This window comes from Myotis brandtii, unplaced genomic scaffold, assembly GCF_000412655.1.
Source record: "Myotis brandtii unplaced genomic scaffold, ASM41265v1 scaffold587, whole genome shotgun sequence".
Lineage (NCBI taxonomy): Eukaryota > Metazoa > Chordata > Mammalia > Chiroptera > Vespertilionidae > Myotis > Myotis brandtii.
The window spans coordinates 77,518-95,484 of record NW_005370207.1 but is presented as its reverse complement, the minus strand read 5'-3'; the positions used below and the strand labels follow the sequence as shown (position 1 = coordinate 95,484).

General features: G+C 39.9%; 1 pseudogene; it reads left to right on the top strand.

The window, feature by feature from the left end:
- The first annotated feature begins 8,318 nt into the window (after nucleotides 1-8,318).
- Nucleotides 8,319-17,158, top strand: LOC102256344 (annotated as a pseudogene).
- Nucleotides 17,159-17,967: the final 809 nt, after the last annotated feature.

Sequence of the window (17,967 nt, the reverse complement as noted above, 5' to 3'; positions counted from 1 at the left end):
AGAAAGAGTGGAAGTGGGAGAAAGTGGGAAGTGGCAAAGAGAAGAGTTACAAAGCTTTTCAAAAAAGTCTGTGATAAACTTATTGGAGACAAGTTCACATGGTAGCTGCAGGCATGAAAAACAAGGAATGAAACATATCAAATAAAAACATCGCTACTACTTGAGTTTGCAGTCTTGCTCCTGTGATGAATTTGTTTTAAACTGGTGTGAACTCTTCACAAGTGGAGGGCCCACATGCCTCGATGTAACATTAGATAAAATTGCAGAAGTTAAATTTGGAATTAAGGCAATATTTGGTTGTAGTTAAGATCATTCCTATTTCTATCTCTTGGACTTTATGTGGAAGCACTTAAAGTCGTAAGAGGCAGATTTCAGTTCAATCTATTTATTTAACAGTAGTTCAGATCCTTGATTTTCTGTTTCCAGATGATCAGACTCCTCAACTTGAAATCCAAGGGCATTATAGACTTTAAGCAAATTGCTTGTGCATTAAGACTATTGAACTTGGGAAGAGTAATCCTATAAAAGTCCTATCAGTGTTGAAACATTTATTTGAAAATGCTTTCTTTTGGTGGGGACGTAAATGAGCTGATGTGTATGGAGCTTCATCTAACTCATTTGTTTATTTATTTATTTATTTATTTATTCATCTTATACACATTTTAGTGAGTAGGTATCAGACACATTTGTGTCTCACCCAGAGGCCTGTTATTTACTAGCTAGCCATGCAACCATTTGGTCATTCCTATTGAAAATGTTGTGGGCTGTGAAATGAGGAAGGCATGGGTTTGAAACAGACCTTTGCCACTTTCTGGCAGGGTTGTCTTGGACAAATTATTTTTTAGACTTCTCTTCAGATTAGTAAAATAATTTTAATAAAGACTCTGCATCATGACTGAGAAATGTACTCAAATAGATTAGTTTAATACCGTCATTCTCACCCCTAACTAACCTTACATATATACAAAAGACTCCAAGATGGATATGAAATAAACATAATACTCTTAAGTGCCATTGCTGATATAAGACAAAATACAAAACTGTTTAAATACATGAGAAAATTAATGTAATAAAGAAGAAAATACAATATACTTGATTTTTTTGTTATTTATTTATTTATTTATTTATTTATTTATTTATTTATTTATTTATTTATTTATTTATTTATTTATTTATTTATTTATTTATTTATTTATTTATTTATTTATTTATTTATTTATTTATTTATTTATTTATTTATTTATTTATTTATTTATTTATTTATTTATTTATTTATTTATTTATTTATTTATTTATTTATTTATTTATTTATTTATTTATTTATTTATTTATTTATTTATTTATTTATTTATTTTTAATAATCACCCAAGGATATTTTTCCATATTTTATGGAGAGTGGGAGAGAGAGAGAAAGACAGAGGGAAACATCAATGTCAGAGAAACACATTGATTGGTTGTCTCCTACATGCACTCCAACCAGGGCCTGGGTCAGGGACAAGCCTGCAACCGACCTTGTGCCCTTGACTGGAATCGAACCCGGGACCCTTTGGTCCGCAGGCCAACACTCTATCCACTGAGCAAAACTGGCTAGGGCAATTTTTCTGTTATTTAATGGATATAAAATTACTTCCTTGAATCTCACATTTTGTCAACACACATGATAATGGATATTGTGATATATTGCTTTGCCTTGAGAAGAAAAATATAATTATAGCCATAAAACACTGGAAAATTCTGGAAAGTAAGAGTAATAGAATTAATTTTTTTCAAATATTTCCCAAATGCATTTTAAATGACTTTCCTGAAGGAAAAAGAGAGAAAAAAGAACATGCAGATATAATTACAGATAAGACCCATGCATATTTTTAGTAGACTTAAAATAATCAAGCATATTCATAGCTAAATTGCTAATTAACATTCCCAGAATTTTGTTTAATCTAAGCAAGTTATTTTAATGGGGTTAGGGCAAAAACAATATGATAAAGATCTAAATGTGTGGCTATTTAATTTATTTATTTATTTATTTATTTATTCATCTTATACACATTTTAGTGAGTAGGTATCAGACACATTTGTGTCTCACCCAGAGGCCTGTTATTTACTAGCTAGCCATGCAACCATTTGGTCATTCCTATTGAAAATGTTGTGGGCTGTGAAATGAGGAAGGCATGGGTTTGAAACAGACCTTTGCCACTTTCTGGCAGGGTTGTCTTGGACAAATTATTTTTTAGACTTCTCTTCAGATTAGTAAAATAATTTTAATAAAGACTCTGCATCATGACTGAGAAATGTACTCAAATAGATTAGTTTAATACCGTCATTCTCACCCCTAACTAACCTTACATATATACAAAAGACTCCAAGATGGATATGAAATAAACACAAAATACAAAACACAAAAGACTCCAAGATGGATATGAAATAAACATAATACTCTTAAGTGCCATTGCTGATATAAGACAAAATACAAAACTGTTTAAATACATGAGAAAATTAATGTAATAAAGAAGAAAATACAATATACTTGATTTTTTTGTTATTTATTTATTTATTTATTTATTTATTTTTAATAATCACCCAAGGATATTTTTAAAGCATGTTCTAAAGCTCTAAATTAGGATCTAGCATGCTAAAAAATCACAGATAAGGAAATACATTTATTTCATACAGGACATGGCAGAAAGTTAAAAAAAATGAGTGGAGAATCTCAGAGAGATAGGAGAGACGAGGATGGTGAGAAGGGTGAAGACTTTAAGAGTCTGTTGTATACCAGGCTTCAGAGAACTGTGATAGGTTTTGAGTTTGTGATAACAGCTGTTTGGGGAGAGATTATTCTAGTAGCCATTTGTAAGAAGCGTGGAAGTGGGAGAAAGAGTGGAAGTGGGAGAAAGTGGGAAGTGGCAAAGAGAAGAGTTACAAAGCTTTTCAAAAAAGTCTGTGATAAACTTATTGGAGACAAGTTCACATGGTAGCTGCAGGCATGAAAAACAAGGAATGAAACATATCAAATAAAAACATCGCTACTACTTGAGTTTGCAGTCTTGCTCCTGTGATGAATTTGTTTTAAACTGGTGTGAACTCTTCACAAGTGGAGGGCCCACATGCCTCGATGTAACATTAGATAAAATTGCAGAAGTTAAATTTGGAATTAAGGCAATATTTGGTTGTAGTTAAGATCATTCCTATTTCTATCTCTTGGACTTTATGTGGAAGCACTTAAAGTCGTAAGAGGCAGATTTCAGTTCAATCTATTTATTTAACAGTAGTTCAGATCCTTGATTTTCTGTTTCCAGATGATCAGACTCCTCAACTTGAAATCCAAGGGCATTATAGACTTTAAGCAAATTGCTTGTGCATTAAGACTATTGAACTTGGGAAGAGTAATCCTATAAAAGTCCTATCAGTGTTGAAACATTTATTTGAAAATGCTTTCTTTTGGTGGGGACGTAAATGAGCTGATGTGTATGGAGCTTCATCTAACTCATTTGTTTATTTATTTATTTATTTATTTATTCATCTTATACACATTTTAGTGAGTAGGTATCAGACACATTTGTGTCTCACCCAGAGGCCTGTTATTTACTAGCTAGCCATGCAACCATTTGGTCATTCCTATTGAAAATGTTGTGGGCTGTGAAATGAGGAAGGCATGGGTTTGAAACAGACCTTTGCCACTTTCTGGCAGGGTTGTCTTGGACAAATTATTTTTTAGACTTCTCTTCAGATTAGTAAAATAATTTTAATAAAGACTCTGCATCATGACTGAGAAATGTACTCAAATAGATTAGTTTAATACCGTCATTCTCACCCCTAACTAACCTTACATATATACAAAAGACTCCAAGATGGATATGAAATAAACATAATACTCTTAAGTGCCATTGCTGATATAAGACAAAATACAAAACTGTTTAAATACATGAGAAAATTAATGTAATAAAGAAGAAAATACAATATACTTGATTTTTTTGTTATTTATTTATTTATTTATTTATTTATTTATTTATTTATTTATTTATTTATTTATTTATTTATTTATTTATTTATTTATTTATTTATTTATTTATTTATTTATTTATTTATTTATTTATTTATTTATTTATTTATTTATTTATTTATTTATTTATTTATTTATTTATTTATTTATTTATTTATTTATTTATTTATTTATTTATTTATTTATTTATTTATTTATTTATTTATTTATTTATTTATTTATTTTTAATAATCACCCAAGGATATTTTTCCATATTTTATGGAGAGTGGGAGAGAGAGAGAAAGACAGAGGGAAACATCAATGTCAGAGAAACACATTGATTGGTTGTCTCCTACATGCACTCCAACCAGGGCCTGGGTCAGGGACAAGCCTGCAACCGACCTTGTGCCCTTGACTGGAATCGAACCCGGGACCCTTTGGTCCGCAGGCCAACACTCTATCCACTGAGCAAAACCAGCTAGGGCAATTTTTCTGTTATTTAATGGATATAGAATTACTTCCTTGAATCTCACATTTTGTCAACACACATGATAATGGATGTTGTGATATATTGCTTTGCCTTGAGAAGAAAAATATAATTATAGCCATAAAACACTGGAAAATTCTGGAAAGTAAGAGTAATAGAATTAATTTTTTTCAAATATTTCCCAAATGCATTTTAAATGACTTTCCTGAAGGAAAAAGAGAGAAAAAAGAACATGCAGATATAATTACAGATAAGACCCATGCATATTTTTAGTAGACTTAAAATAATCAAGCATATTCATAGCTAAATTGCTAATTAACATTCCTAGAATTTTGTTTAATCTAAGCAAGTTATTTTTAATGGGGTTAGGGCAAAAACAATATGATAAAGATCTAAATGTGTGGCTATTTAACCAGCACTGAAAAATAACTAAATTGCCTCTACCCCTTCCATAAACAATTAAACCTCATTATCATGTGGGTTTTTTAAAAATATAAAATGGCCAAGTAGAAAAAAGTATATTGAGATAAAGCACTTTGAGTCTTTATTGATTATTGATGAGTTTTGAACCTGGCTGATGGAACTTAGAGGCAGAAGGCATGGACTTAAAGTTCTATCTCGGTCACTACATAGCACTGTGAACTTCAGGAGGCCTTGAACTCTCTCAGCCTCTCTGAAATGGAGGTAAGGTTTCCTGCAGAGTTGCCTAGAGCTGTTGGGGAAGTCATATGGAAATAAATTATGAACTTAATTTTATGTTTTATGAACTGTAAATTACCTAATACATATAAGGCATTGCTCATCTATTCACTCATTCAACAATGGAGTTATGCCTAGTATTACAAGGCACATGGGGTGGGCATGAGATGAAGGAAGCAGTGTGTCCCTGTGATTAAGAGTATGGACTTTGAGCCCTAGCTGGTTTGGCTCAGTGGATAGAGCATCGGCCTGCGGACCAAAGGGTCCCAGGTTCCATTCCGGTCAAGGGCACATGCCTGGGTTGTGGGCTCGATCCCCAGTAGGGGGCGTGCAGGAGGCAGCCAATCAATGATTCTCATCATTGATGTTTCTATCTCTCTCTCCCTCTCCCTTCCTCTCTGAAACCAATAAGAAAAACTTTGAAGTTATACCAACCTGGGCTGATTCAGGGCTTGCCACTATAACCCTAAAGAATCACTTCCCTTCTTGAAAGCTTCAATTGGCCAATCACTTCATCTTAAATCCCAGTTTCCTTAATGTTATTATGGTATAACACCATACACTTCTCAGGAGGAGGATCTGAGAAGCATCAAGCACTTAGCTTAGCATATTGAAAACATTCATTGACAGTTAGAAAATATCAGCTCTTTGGACACTTTAATCTCTAGCTAGGAAGAGCAGACATTCTTACTGGCAATGACAGAGCAAAGCAACATGGGTAAGACTTGTACAAAGAACTTACAAGGCACATGGGGTGGGCATGAGATGAAGGAAGCAGTGTGTCCCTGTGATTAAGAGTATGGACTTTGAGCCCTAGCTGGTTTGGCTCAGTGGATAGAGCATTGGCCTGAGGACCAAAGGGTCCCAGGTTTGATTCCAGTCAAGGGCACATACCTGGATTGCGGGCTCGATCCCCAGTAGGGGGCATGCAGGAGGCATCCAATCAATAAGTCTCTCTCATCATTGATGTTTCTATCTTTCTCTCCCTCTCCCTTCCTCTCTGAAATCAATAAAAAACTTTGAAGTTGTACCAACCTGGGCTGAGTCAGGGCTCGCCACTGTAACCCTAAAGAATCACTTTCCTTCTTGAAAGCTTCATTTGGCCAATCACTTCATCTTAAATCCCAGTTTTCTTAACGTTATTATGGTATAACACCATATACTTCTCAGGAGGAGGATCTGAGAAACATCAAACACTTAGCTTAGCATATTGCAAACATTCATTGACAGTTAGCAAATATCAGCTCTTTGGACACTTTAATCTCTAGCTAGGAAGAGCAGACATTCTTACTGGCAATGACAGAGCAAAGCAACATGGGTAAGACTTGTACAAAGAACTTTGGGAGTTTATAGTAGAGCTGCCACACTTTTAGCTACAGAGATCAATAAAGATTTTTAGAGAGAGGCAAATATTTAGACTGACTTTTGAATAAAGGGTCAAATTTCTATAGGAAGAGATATGGTTGGTGGACAACATTCCAGGTAGAGGGAGTTAAAGGGGCTAAGGTTTAGAGGTGAGAAAGTCAAGTAGTCCAGCTGCCTAGATAGCACTGCCAAGCAGAACTTTTAGTCATGATGGAAATGCTCTATAAATGTGTTGTACAAGTGCTACCGAGCACTTGACATGTGGATAGTGTGACTAGGGAAATGAATTTTTAATTTCACTTAATGTTAGTTAATTTAAAAGCCACATGTGACTGGTGCTGGTCTAGACAATAGGACACAGGAAGAAGAGTTTTGTGTGATAAGACCTGAATAGTTTTCCAAATTTAGAAGAACTTAACTGCTAGATCAACAAGTTTAGCTCCCAAAATGGAACCCAACATATTTAGTAGCAGACGCAAAAGATTAAATTAGAAAAGGAGACCCAAAAATAGCAAGGAGAGAAGTAGAAAAACAAATAATCCAACAAGGAACAAGTGTTGAAGAAAGGATTACTTTTCTTAGTACAGAAGCTACCAGGCACCCAACAGAGTTTGTCAGATTTGGCAATTCAGAAATTATTAGTAATCTTTAAAAGAAAAGTTTCTATTGAGTGGCAGAGTCAAAAAGATTATTGGAAGAATTAAGGAGTGAGGTATGTTAAGTAGGTGGTGACATGGAGCACAATCTTCTCTTTGAACAAGTTTGTGTTCCTAGAGTTAGAGAATAAAACATTACACACTGTTAGTTTTAGGGAGTATTGTATAATCACCCAGTAAGTGGAATTCTTTAGGCAAACCTGGTAGTTTCAATGCCAGGTGTGAAATTACAGTGGTTTAGATAATATTTTGAAGCAATTCTACAAATAACTACTCTGAGTCATGACATTTTTAGGCCACATTGAAAACACTGGCTGAAGAAATAAAAACAATGTTGAAGTAATAACCAAGCCCATTGCTAAATTTATATTCTGAGCTAAGGATAGATTATCTTCATACCCTCATTTATATATGATGAAAAACTGTAATTTTGTTTTGTTTTTACTTGCATAGCACAGATAGGTAACTTGTAAAGGGGGAGATAAAGGTCCCCATGGATACCTCAAAGAGAGGTAAATCAAGGACAGAGCTATTTTGTACAAAAACATAACTTTTCTTATCTCTCATGATTAAATGACTACAGTAATTCTCCCATTTCCTTGTTCATCCTCATGAAATCACTTGAAATATTTGATAAACATAGAAAATCTTTTGCCCTGATCCAAACTTGCCAATATGAATCTCCAGGAGATTAGCTTGGCATCTGCATTTTTTAATTAGCATCCAAGTGATTATTTTGATCAGGCACTTTGGGAAAACACCTTTCTATTTTATTTACTCACCTTTTCAACAAAGTCATTTGAACATTTCACATGTTCCACTCAGCTAGATACTGGGACACAAAGATGAGTTAGATAGTCTCTGGTCTCAAGAGATTGTTCTGGGTGGGGAGATAGCAAATGCCGCTGTAGACTAAATGGTTTGGTAAATGTTGCAAAGAGAGCATAGAGGAGTAGCTCAGCTTGGGGAAGGTCATTGAAAGATTTACTTGGGGTAAAGAAAGTATGAGCAGGGTTTCAAAGGAGAAGTCAACCATATGATAAAAGGAAAGAGAAGCTATCTGTTGAGGGGAGATGTCGCATTAAAAGGAAGGAGAGAGAGTAATGTTGGGTCTGGGAATAGCACTGAATTCAATATGGCTGGAAAACAGGTTTCCCATGAGACAATGAGCAGCATGGCTAAAGACAAAGGCATTGGTCAGAGCCCAAACTGGGGTTTCTAGTTATTCTCAAGGTGATGAGAAGTCATTCAAGGGTAATGGGGGACTGATGAGATTGGCCATAGGGAGACCCATTAAAATTGAAACAACAACAACAACAACAATAGCAGCTTAATACAATAATTCAGGTGAGAGGGAATGTTGTCTATCCTTAGGAAACTTACATAAAGAAAGTATGGAAAGGACATTTTTGAGAAATAGTTGGTGCTTTATTATGCATGGCATAACCATACAAGAGTTTACCTGATTTTTAAATATGAAGGTTGTCTTAATGAGATAAATTGGATTACTGAAAAATTGCCCACATAATGTATTTTGGCCATAATGGGGAATATGTAATTGCTTATTCATAGCTATAGTAACTGCTTAAATTAGACTGCTATTGGACAAGATTTTTAATATTATCTCTTTGGTTCAGGGATACATCAATCTAGGATTATATAGAGGTTTTCACAGCTGCCTCTGTAGTTATTTCAACTCTTTGATTTTATGTAAGTGAGGAACTGTATATTGCTTATTACTTATTTAAATTCTTCCTAGTATTTTGGCCCTTTAATATTTAATCCCGTCGTTTCCCCTATCATTACTTAGAATTGTAATATAAGTTTAAAACTTATTTTATATTTCTTCTTGAGCCATTTCAAATTTAAATTAATATACAGAATATGCAGATTTCCAAAATGTAAGTGAACTAAGTGAATTATTTTTGAGATTTTTTGACATTCACCAAAATATTTTAATTTGTGTTATCATGAAATTAAGTTTGAAAGGTGCTGATCTATAGTGATAATATCTTTGGTGACTTAGGAAAGGAGACACTGGGTATCTTTAATAGGACCCAAACATATGGCATATAATTATTGACAAATAGAATACAAAGCACAATATAATTATTGGCTACCTTATGCTTTGCAGACTTTTTTTTACAAATTGGGACTACTTGAGGATTCATAGCATTTGTATAACATGTATGGTTGTTAACACATTTTAATACATTGTTTCTATTATGGGAAGCCCTACATCATGAAATGTTTAATGGGCAAACTGGTCAAAGGAATATCTATATTTATGCAATTTGCATTGATAAGAGGGAAGTGGTTGTCACAGAAGGAGCATTGGTCTACAGAAGCTGACTAAAGCCAGGGCATTTGAAATGAAACATACGTGGTTTCAAAATCTGACTCTTCCAGTGCATAAATCAGTCCTTGAGCTTTACCTGTCTCATTTGCAATGGGGGATAATCATACTTACATTGCAGATAAACATTAAAGGAAATAATGCAAGTAAAATAGTGACTGTGGCTGGCTCATAGTATATCTAGTACAAAGATAACAGCAATTACAAAAAATAGGATTCAAGACTCTAGTTGCAGCTCAGCAACAAATTCATGATGATCTTGGACAAGTAACATTTTCTCTCAGGGTCTGAGTCTCCTTCCTTATCAGGAAAATGAAGCAGGTGGATTAAATGAGTTCTAAATTTAGTGATTTAGTATTTGATGACTAACATGATCACATCTAAATTTTTTTTCAGAAAATGTATCATTTAAACTTTTATCCTGAGTCATGCAGTCTTATATGAGCTTTGAGAATACATTTAATCTAAACAGACTTAGAAGCTTCAGTAATGGTGACATGTTAATTTTGAAAGCATGCTAGGTACCCAGATAAAGAATTCCATTAGGCAGTGAGAGATGAAACTCAAGGAAGAGGTTCCAGCTATAAAAAAGGGAATTTCATAATGCAAAAGATATTTAAGGAATGAAAGTGACTGTTACTTCCTTAGACACAAACAAAGAATGTATGTGGAAAATTTCACTTTGTATTTATTTACTCATTTATTTTCTAATGACAATAGGGGCAAACCAGTAAGAAATTAATGCTCAAGTAAGATTTTTTGTTAATTTCAACACTTTTACAACATACTGATTTAGAAGGAATATAAAAATTTTTAAATAATACGAATTTACTCATATTTTTGTCGTGATAATTAGCAAATGCTTTTGACATATGGAGAATAGGTGAGGCCAATTGTTGTTGTTTTTTTGCGAGCATGGATACATTTTATATGTCTCAGCAACACAGGTTGCTGTATTGAGAGCCTGGACATAGACTACTACTCAGGGCAAAACACAGCCCTGGAAAAGGAGGTCAGGAACTGCCAGGCTCACACTTTTGCCTTTATTTACCCTTAGTTACATCTAGTTCATTTGGATCAATGCTAATTCTTTGCAATACCCCTATATATGCACTCAGTCCTGGAGAGGTTGAAATGTATAGCATAGTGATTGGACATTTGACTCGAGCTAGACTTTGTAGCTTCAAATCCTATTTATATAACTTTGGAGACATTATTTAATTTTATAAGGGTTTGTGAGAGTGAAATAATATATACTAAACAGGATAATTCTATATAATAAAAGCCTAATATGTTAAGTGTCCGGTCATCTGGTCGGCCATTCAACCAATCAAAGCGTAATATGCTAATGAATGCTAAGGCTGCTCAACTACTCGCTATGACATGAACTGACCACCAGGGGCCAGATAGTCGACCAGTTGCTATGAGGTACACTGACCACCAGGAGGCAGATGCTCAGACTGATAGGTTAGCTTATTGCTGGGGTCTGGCCGATCGGGACTGACTGAGATGGGCCGAACTCACCCTGGAGCCCTCCTGTGATCCCTGCCTGGCTGGCCAACCTCCTGCATCCCTCCCTGGCCCCGATTGTGCACCAGTGGGGTCCCTCAGCCTGGCCTGTGCCCTCTCGTAAGCATCAGCTGTTTTCCTCCCTCAGTTATTAAAATATTTTGCATTTATCAAGTCAAAATAAAAGAAAAATATTCTCTATCTTAAAAGGAAACTAATATGATTGGTAGATTTGTTCATGTACAGAATAAAAAAATACAGTGAATGTGGTTGTTTTAAACCAAAGTGCCAATTTAATCAAACACAGAATTGAGTGCAGACACAATCTGGGTTGAAAAGTTCTCAATGAAAGTTATCAAAGGTGATACAATAGTGGCATATGTCAGAAGATGAAAAATACATCTATACAACTGTATGTGTATGCATGTGTCTCTTTTAATTGTAGCAAAGAGTTCTAAATATCTAGCATAATATTTAGGCACTTGGTAATTACTTGGTAGATTATGTTTTATTAATATGAAATGAATTTTAAGGTTTTTGTAATCTGATCGCTTTGTAATTGGTTTTTAAAAAAGGAAATTTGCAAAAGTTATCTTAGTTTTTCTCCCTCAGAAAACTCTAACATATGCCTGATGGATATACATTTTCATTTTTAAAATTAAAGAGGGCCTCCTCCTCCCTGTCGCCGTCAGCCTCCCCTCCCCTTTCCACCATGGTGCCTGTGTGTGGTGTAGGGAGAAGCTGGTCATAGGTGCCCTCCTGTAGCATTTATTGCCTCGCCCTCACTCTGGGAGTTGGGCGGGGGGAGAGGGCAGAAGGGTGCAGATCTAAAGGAACCTCACTGCCCAAACCTTGGGCCATCAGATCAGGCAGGAAGGTTTCTGATCCACTACTTCAAGCTAGGACTCCTCTTTTGCCCATCTCCTAAGGCAAAAACGTGGGGTTTTCCCTACTTCTCTTAGGGTCAGAAGCCAGAAGGGGCTCACTTTCCACTTCTTCAGGGCTGGGAGCCTCTCCTCCCCTCCCCATGGGGGCGCAGACCCTGACCCCACATACTTAGGAGCTAAGGGCTTTTCCTCAGCGCTGCCCCTCCAGAGGCAGGACCTAGAGAGCCATCCACCTTCACCTTCTCCACAGAGTGGCCTTTCGGGCAGGAGCCAAGAATGGAGAGGTCAGGGACCCTGCCTCTCCTCCCCCACTAATCCCTGTTGCCCCCAGTCCCTGGTAACCCAGAGTTCCTCATTTCTAGGACTTGCCAACCATCCACTCCCTGGCCTTTTCTCATCTCCTGGCTGTAGCCATGGAGTTACAGAAGAGAAGGGGGCAGTGGTGACTGCTGCTTTGGGAGGTGGAGGAGGAGCAGGAGCAAGAGCCCCAGGAAGGGGAGGCGGCTACTTTCAATCAGTTTGGATGCGGAGGATGAGTTAGAGGAGAGGTTGGAGAGATACATGAGCAATTGTGATATCCATGACTATTGGTGTCTCAGAGAGTGAGGCTAATGATGCCCTTAATGCCTAGTATGCAAACCCCTGTCCCCATCTCAGCATGAGGAAATTTGCTTGGGCCTCTTCACCTGTGTCCTCATTGAACCTGCGTAAGCCCAGAAGTGTTACTGGGACTTGGCTCTGTGGAGTTGTGACAGCACAAATATTGTCCTGAATAAAATCAACCAGATGCTTACAGAGAAGCACTTGAAGTTGCAGGGCACCTGCCATACTCAGTTGGTGTGTTTGGTATGAGAACTAGTGAAGAGTGGGGTTCTGGGAGCCGATGGTGTTTGCGTGGCATTTCTGAAGCAGATTGCTGGTGGGGATGTTATGGCAGAAGATACCTGGTTAGCAGTGTTCTGTACACCCTGATGGAGCAGAGAGGTTGGGTGTTGAAGAGCAGCACCCTCATTGCCGTGGCTCGTGGACCACTTTAGGACCCCCAGCTCCACACCCTGTAGAAGGAGGTGGATTTCTGCATCTCACTGCTTCGGAAGGGGTCATGGAATATTTGATGATTGGCTGGAACCTCCTAAGACTACTTTGGAAAGATATTATCCATAACCCTCAGGCCTTGAGTCCTCAGTTTACAGGTATCCTGTAGCTTCTTCAATCAAGAACATCCAGAAAATTTCTAACATGTCTTCTAAACCCAGACATGAAGCCTAAGCTCTTCTTCATGACCTCCTTGGTGTGGTTTGGTCATTAAAAATAATACCAGGATTGGTTCCAGCACTGGTACCTCTTAACCCCAGACAGTCAGTCTCTGCACTCTGACCCCATTCACTACATCGGTGGGGTTGTCCACCCTTCTAGTGAAGTGCTGAGTTCAGATATCTTGTCCCATGGGCCACCACTGGTTGGCTGCTGACAACACGCACGTCAAGTGTCGCTGCCTCAAATACTAAGTGGCTTTATTTTATGACTTTAACCTACACAAAGATAACATTATGAACATAGAGCCAGCCTTCCTTCTCATGCCTCACTTTATGAAGCCCCACCACCCATCACTGCCACACTCCTGGATTTCATGTGCCGCATCATTTCTAACTTCTATCCACCACTGGAGAGCCCCGGGGGACAGGGTGTCTTTTCCTCTATCAACCACATTGTGGAGAAATGGGTCTTGGTGCATTTGGCTCCCCAGTCTGACAACTCTAAATTGGATAAGGAGCTGTGTCCGTGCTGAGGGAGAAGCTTCCTGAGTTCTGCAGTTTACTCAGCACATCTGTGGAAATCACAGTGAGGAGCCAGTTTCCATGGAGATGGACAACCATGTCTCAGACAAGGATGAGATTTACATTGACAATGCAGAAGCAGCCTTCAGTGATGAAGGGGAGGATCTCAACAGCAAAAGAAAGAGGAGAGAGTTTCATACCCACCCCATCAAGGAGATAGGTGTAAAGGAGATAGTTGATATCACCCCTTTCCTTGACCTGTGGGATGAGTCCCTAAGAGAAAAAAAATGCTCCAGCTAAAGAAGGGCAGTGATACAGAGGCCCAGCGAGGCCCTGCAGGAATTGTGGACCAGGTCCTGGAGGGAGACTTTGACTCAGAGCAGCTGTCTGCCCTCGGGTACTTGTCTATAGAAGCTCCTCAAGGCCCACTTCCGAGGGGAGGTGCTGCCCGAGGAGGTCATGGAGGAGTCCCTGGAAGAATCTGTGGGGAAGCCTCTCTATGAAATATTTAGGAACCTATGCCAGATGCAGGAAGACAACAGCAGCTTTTCCCTGCCTCTGGACCTTCTCGCTGAGCTATATTAGAAGCCATCCAAGATTGGCTACCACTAGCTCTACTACCAGAGGGCCAGAACACCTGTAGGGAAAATGAACCTGTACAGGTCACTTTCCCAGGCCACTCAGGAGGACAATCTGCACACCTTTTTTTTAAAAAAAATTATTAAATTTATGTTTATTGATTTCAGAGAGGAAAGGAGATGAAACATCAGTGAGAGAGACTCATTGATCGGCTGCCTCCCGCACCCCCCACCCCACTGGGGATTGAGCCCACAACCTGGGCATGTGCCCTTGACCAGAATCGAACCTGGGGCCCTTCAGTCCGCAGGCAGAGGCTCAGTCCACTGAGCCAAACTGGCTAGGGCCACACCTTTTTAATGATGGACATGAAGGCCTGTCAGGAGAACAAAATGTGGCTGCTGTGCCACCTCCCACCCTCCATCTACACAGAGTTTCCGGGTGAGACCTTCAGGCAGCTACTGAACATGAACGTGGCCGTTGTTGACTCTGCATAGCTCCGGGAGCTGATCTGCCGTGTGATGATGGGGAACCTGGTCACGTTTCCAAAAGACTCAGCTCTTAAATTTTGTGCACCGGGCCTCTAGTATTTAATAACAGTTTATAAGCATCAGCTGTTTTCCTCCCTCAGTTATTAAAATATTTTGCATTTATCAAGTCAAAATAAAAGAAAAATATTCTCTATCTTAAAAGGAAACTAATATGATTGGTAGATTTGTTCATGTACAGAATAAAAAAATACAGTGAATGTGGTTGTTTTAAACCAAAGTGCCAATTTAATCAAACACAGAATTGAGTGCAGACACAATCTGGGTTGAAAAGTTCTCAATGAAAGTTATCAAAGGTGATACAATAGTGGCATATGTCAGAAGATGAAAAATACATCTATACAACTGTATGTGTATGCATGTGTCTCTTTTAATTGTAGCAAAGAGTTCTAAATATCTAGCATAATATTTAGGCACTTGGTAATTACTTGGTAGATTATGTTTTATTAATATGAAATGAATTTTAAGGTTTTTGTAATCTGATCGCTTTGTAATTGGTTTTTAAAAAAGGAAATTTGCAAAAGTTATCTTAGTTTTTCTCCCTCAGAAAACTCTAACATATGCCTGATGGATATACATTTTCATTTTTAAAATTAAAGAGGGCCTCCCAGTGATACAGAGGCCCAGCGAGGCCCTGCAGGAATTGTGGACCAGGTCCTGGAGGGAGACTTTGACTCAGAGCAGCTGTCTGCCCTCGGGTACTTGTCTATAGAAGCTCCTCAAGGCCCACTTCCGAGGGGAGGTGCTGCCCGAGGAGGTCATGGAGGAGTCCCTGGAAGAATCTGTGGGGAAGCCTCTCTATGAAATATTTAGGAACCTATGCCAGATGCAGGAAGACAACAGCAGCTTTTCCCTGCCTCTGGACCTTCTCGCTGAGCTATATTAGAAGCCATCCAAGATTGGCTACCACTAGCTCTACTACCAGAGGGCCAGAACACCTGTAGGGAAAATGAACCTGTACAGGTCACTTTCCCAGGCCACTCAGGAGGACAATCTGCACACCTTTTTTTTAAAAAAAATTATTAAATTTATGTTTATTGATTTCAGAGAGGAAAGGAGATGAAACATCAGTGAGAGAGACTCATTGATCGGCTGCCTCCCGCACCCCCCACCCCACTGGGGATTGAGCCCACAACCTGGGCATGTGCCCTTGACCAGAATCGAACCTGGGGCCCTTCAGTCCGCAGGCAGAGGCTCAGTCCACTGAGCCAAACTGGCTAGGGCCACACCTTTTTAATGATGGACATGAAGGCCTGTCAGGAGAACAAAATGTGGCTGCTGTGCCACCTCCCACCCTCCATCTACACAGAGTTTCCGGGTGAGACCTTCAGGCAGCTACTGAACATGAACGTGGCCGTTGTTGACTCTGCATAGCTCCGGGAGCTGATCTGCCGTGTGATGATGGGGAACCTGGTCACGTTTCCAAAAGACTCAGCTCTTAACATACTCATCCAGAGCCTAGACTGGGAAACCTTTGAGCAGAACTGTGCCTGGCAGCTCTTCCTGGCCCACAGCATAGCCCTAGAGACCATCTTGCAGCACCTCGAATACAAGGAGCACCCAGAGGCCCTGTCCTGCCTTCTGTTTCAGCTCCAGAGAGAGAAGCCCAGTGAGGAAACTGCAACGATGGCGCTGAGCCAGCCCTGCCGCCCCCACAACCAGTTCACCACCAGCATCCTGTGACATGGGTGCATGAAGCAGGAGAGCTGCTGGCCCATCACATCAGTCCCTGCTCATCAAGATCAACAGCCTCCCTCGCAAGAGGCGGGGTCCAAGGGGCTCCAGCAGCAGGCTGGGCCTGTGGCTCTGGAGCAGACCCTGGAGCACTTGGACAACCTGCCTCTCAACTTGACCAACACCAAGTGGAACTTTCTTAGCCAGGCCCCAGTTCCCCAGGCTCTGCAGCAAGTCCAGGCGAGCTGTGACGAACCCACACAATGAAGGTCAGGGACCTCTTCTCCAGGGCCAAGGAATACAGGGCCTCTTTCTCCAAGCCACCCAAGGGCCGGCGAGAAGCAGCTCACTGCAGCCCCCGGAGTTGAAAGATGCCACACAGGCCCCAGTGCTGCCAAAGTCTGGCTCCAGCAGTGCCTCCGAGGACGAAGACACAAAACCGAAGCCTATCAAGCGGACATGGGAAGGGCCCTCTGCAGTGGGGTCGTAAAATTAAAGAGGGCCTCCTCCTCCCTGTCGCCGTCACACAGGCCCCAGGGTTGCAAAAGTCTGGCTCCAGCAGTGCCTCGGAGGACGAAGACACAAAACCGAAGCCTACCAAGCGGACATGGGAAGGGCCCTCTGCAGTGGGGTCTGATAGTGGCTGAGGCCCGTGCTGTGCTCCCCATCCTACCCCTAGTTGGATTACCCTCCCTCCCTTGGCAAGTCAAAGGTTGAATAGGGGCTGGGGAGGTAGTAGGGGAAACACCCTCTCTCCCCATCCCAAACGCACCTGGTGGGGAGCTCGATAAACTGCCATGCAGCCCCCAGCCCCTTCCCCCTACTCCCTTGGACCTCCAGCCCCATCACACTGCTGCTCCCACCAGCACTTGGGTTCCCACTGAAGTCAGGGGCTGTGCAAAACCTGGGCTACGGTGGAAGTTCTCAGGTCCTCCCCTGACCCCCGGCCTCACAAAGACCTATTAAACCAAGAGGAAAACTGGCAAAGGGGCTGCTGGCCAGAGAGATGAGGACGAGTGGAAAGACCCAGGTGTGCGGGTGTCCCTTCTGACTTCCCCCTTCAGGTATTGATTTGCCCTGAACAAGTATTTTATAGTTGCTCTCCATTCACTGGTATGGCCTGGGCATTTAATCTGTAACAATGTCGGCCTGCCTGTTGCTTTCCACGGGGCAAATGCCACAAGTGTTCAGGAAAGCACCTGAGAGGAGGCCACAGCCTCACCTGGTGTGCCATGGAGGCTTGTGTTGGCCTGAGGTTGGCACCTTAAACTGCGCCAGAGCTCCAGGGAGTCTCAGAGTCACCTCCCACAGAACTGTCAAATGGTCCCATTTCCTTGGCTGTCTTCTCTGTGTTTTGTTTTTATTTTTTGCAAAATAATTGTGTTTTAAATATTGTTTTTAAGTGACAATAAAACAAGCCCGAACATCAAAAATATAAACATTAAAGAGGGCTCAA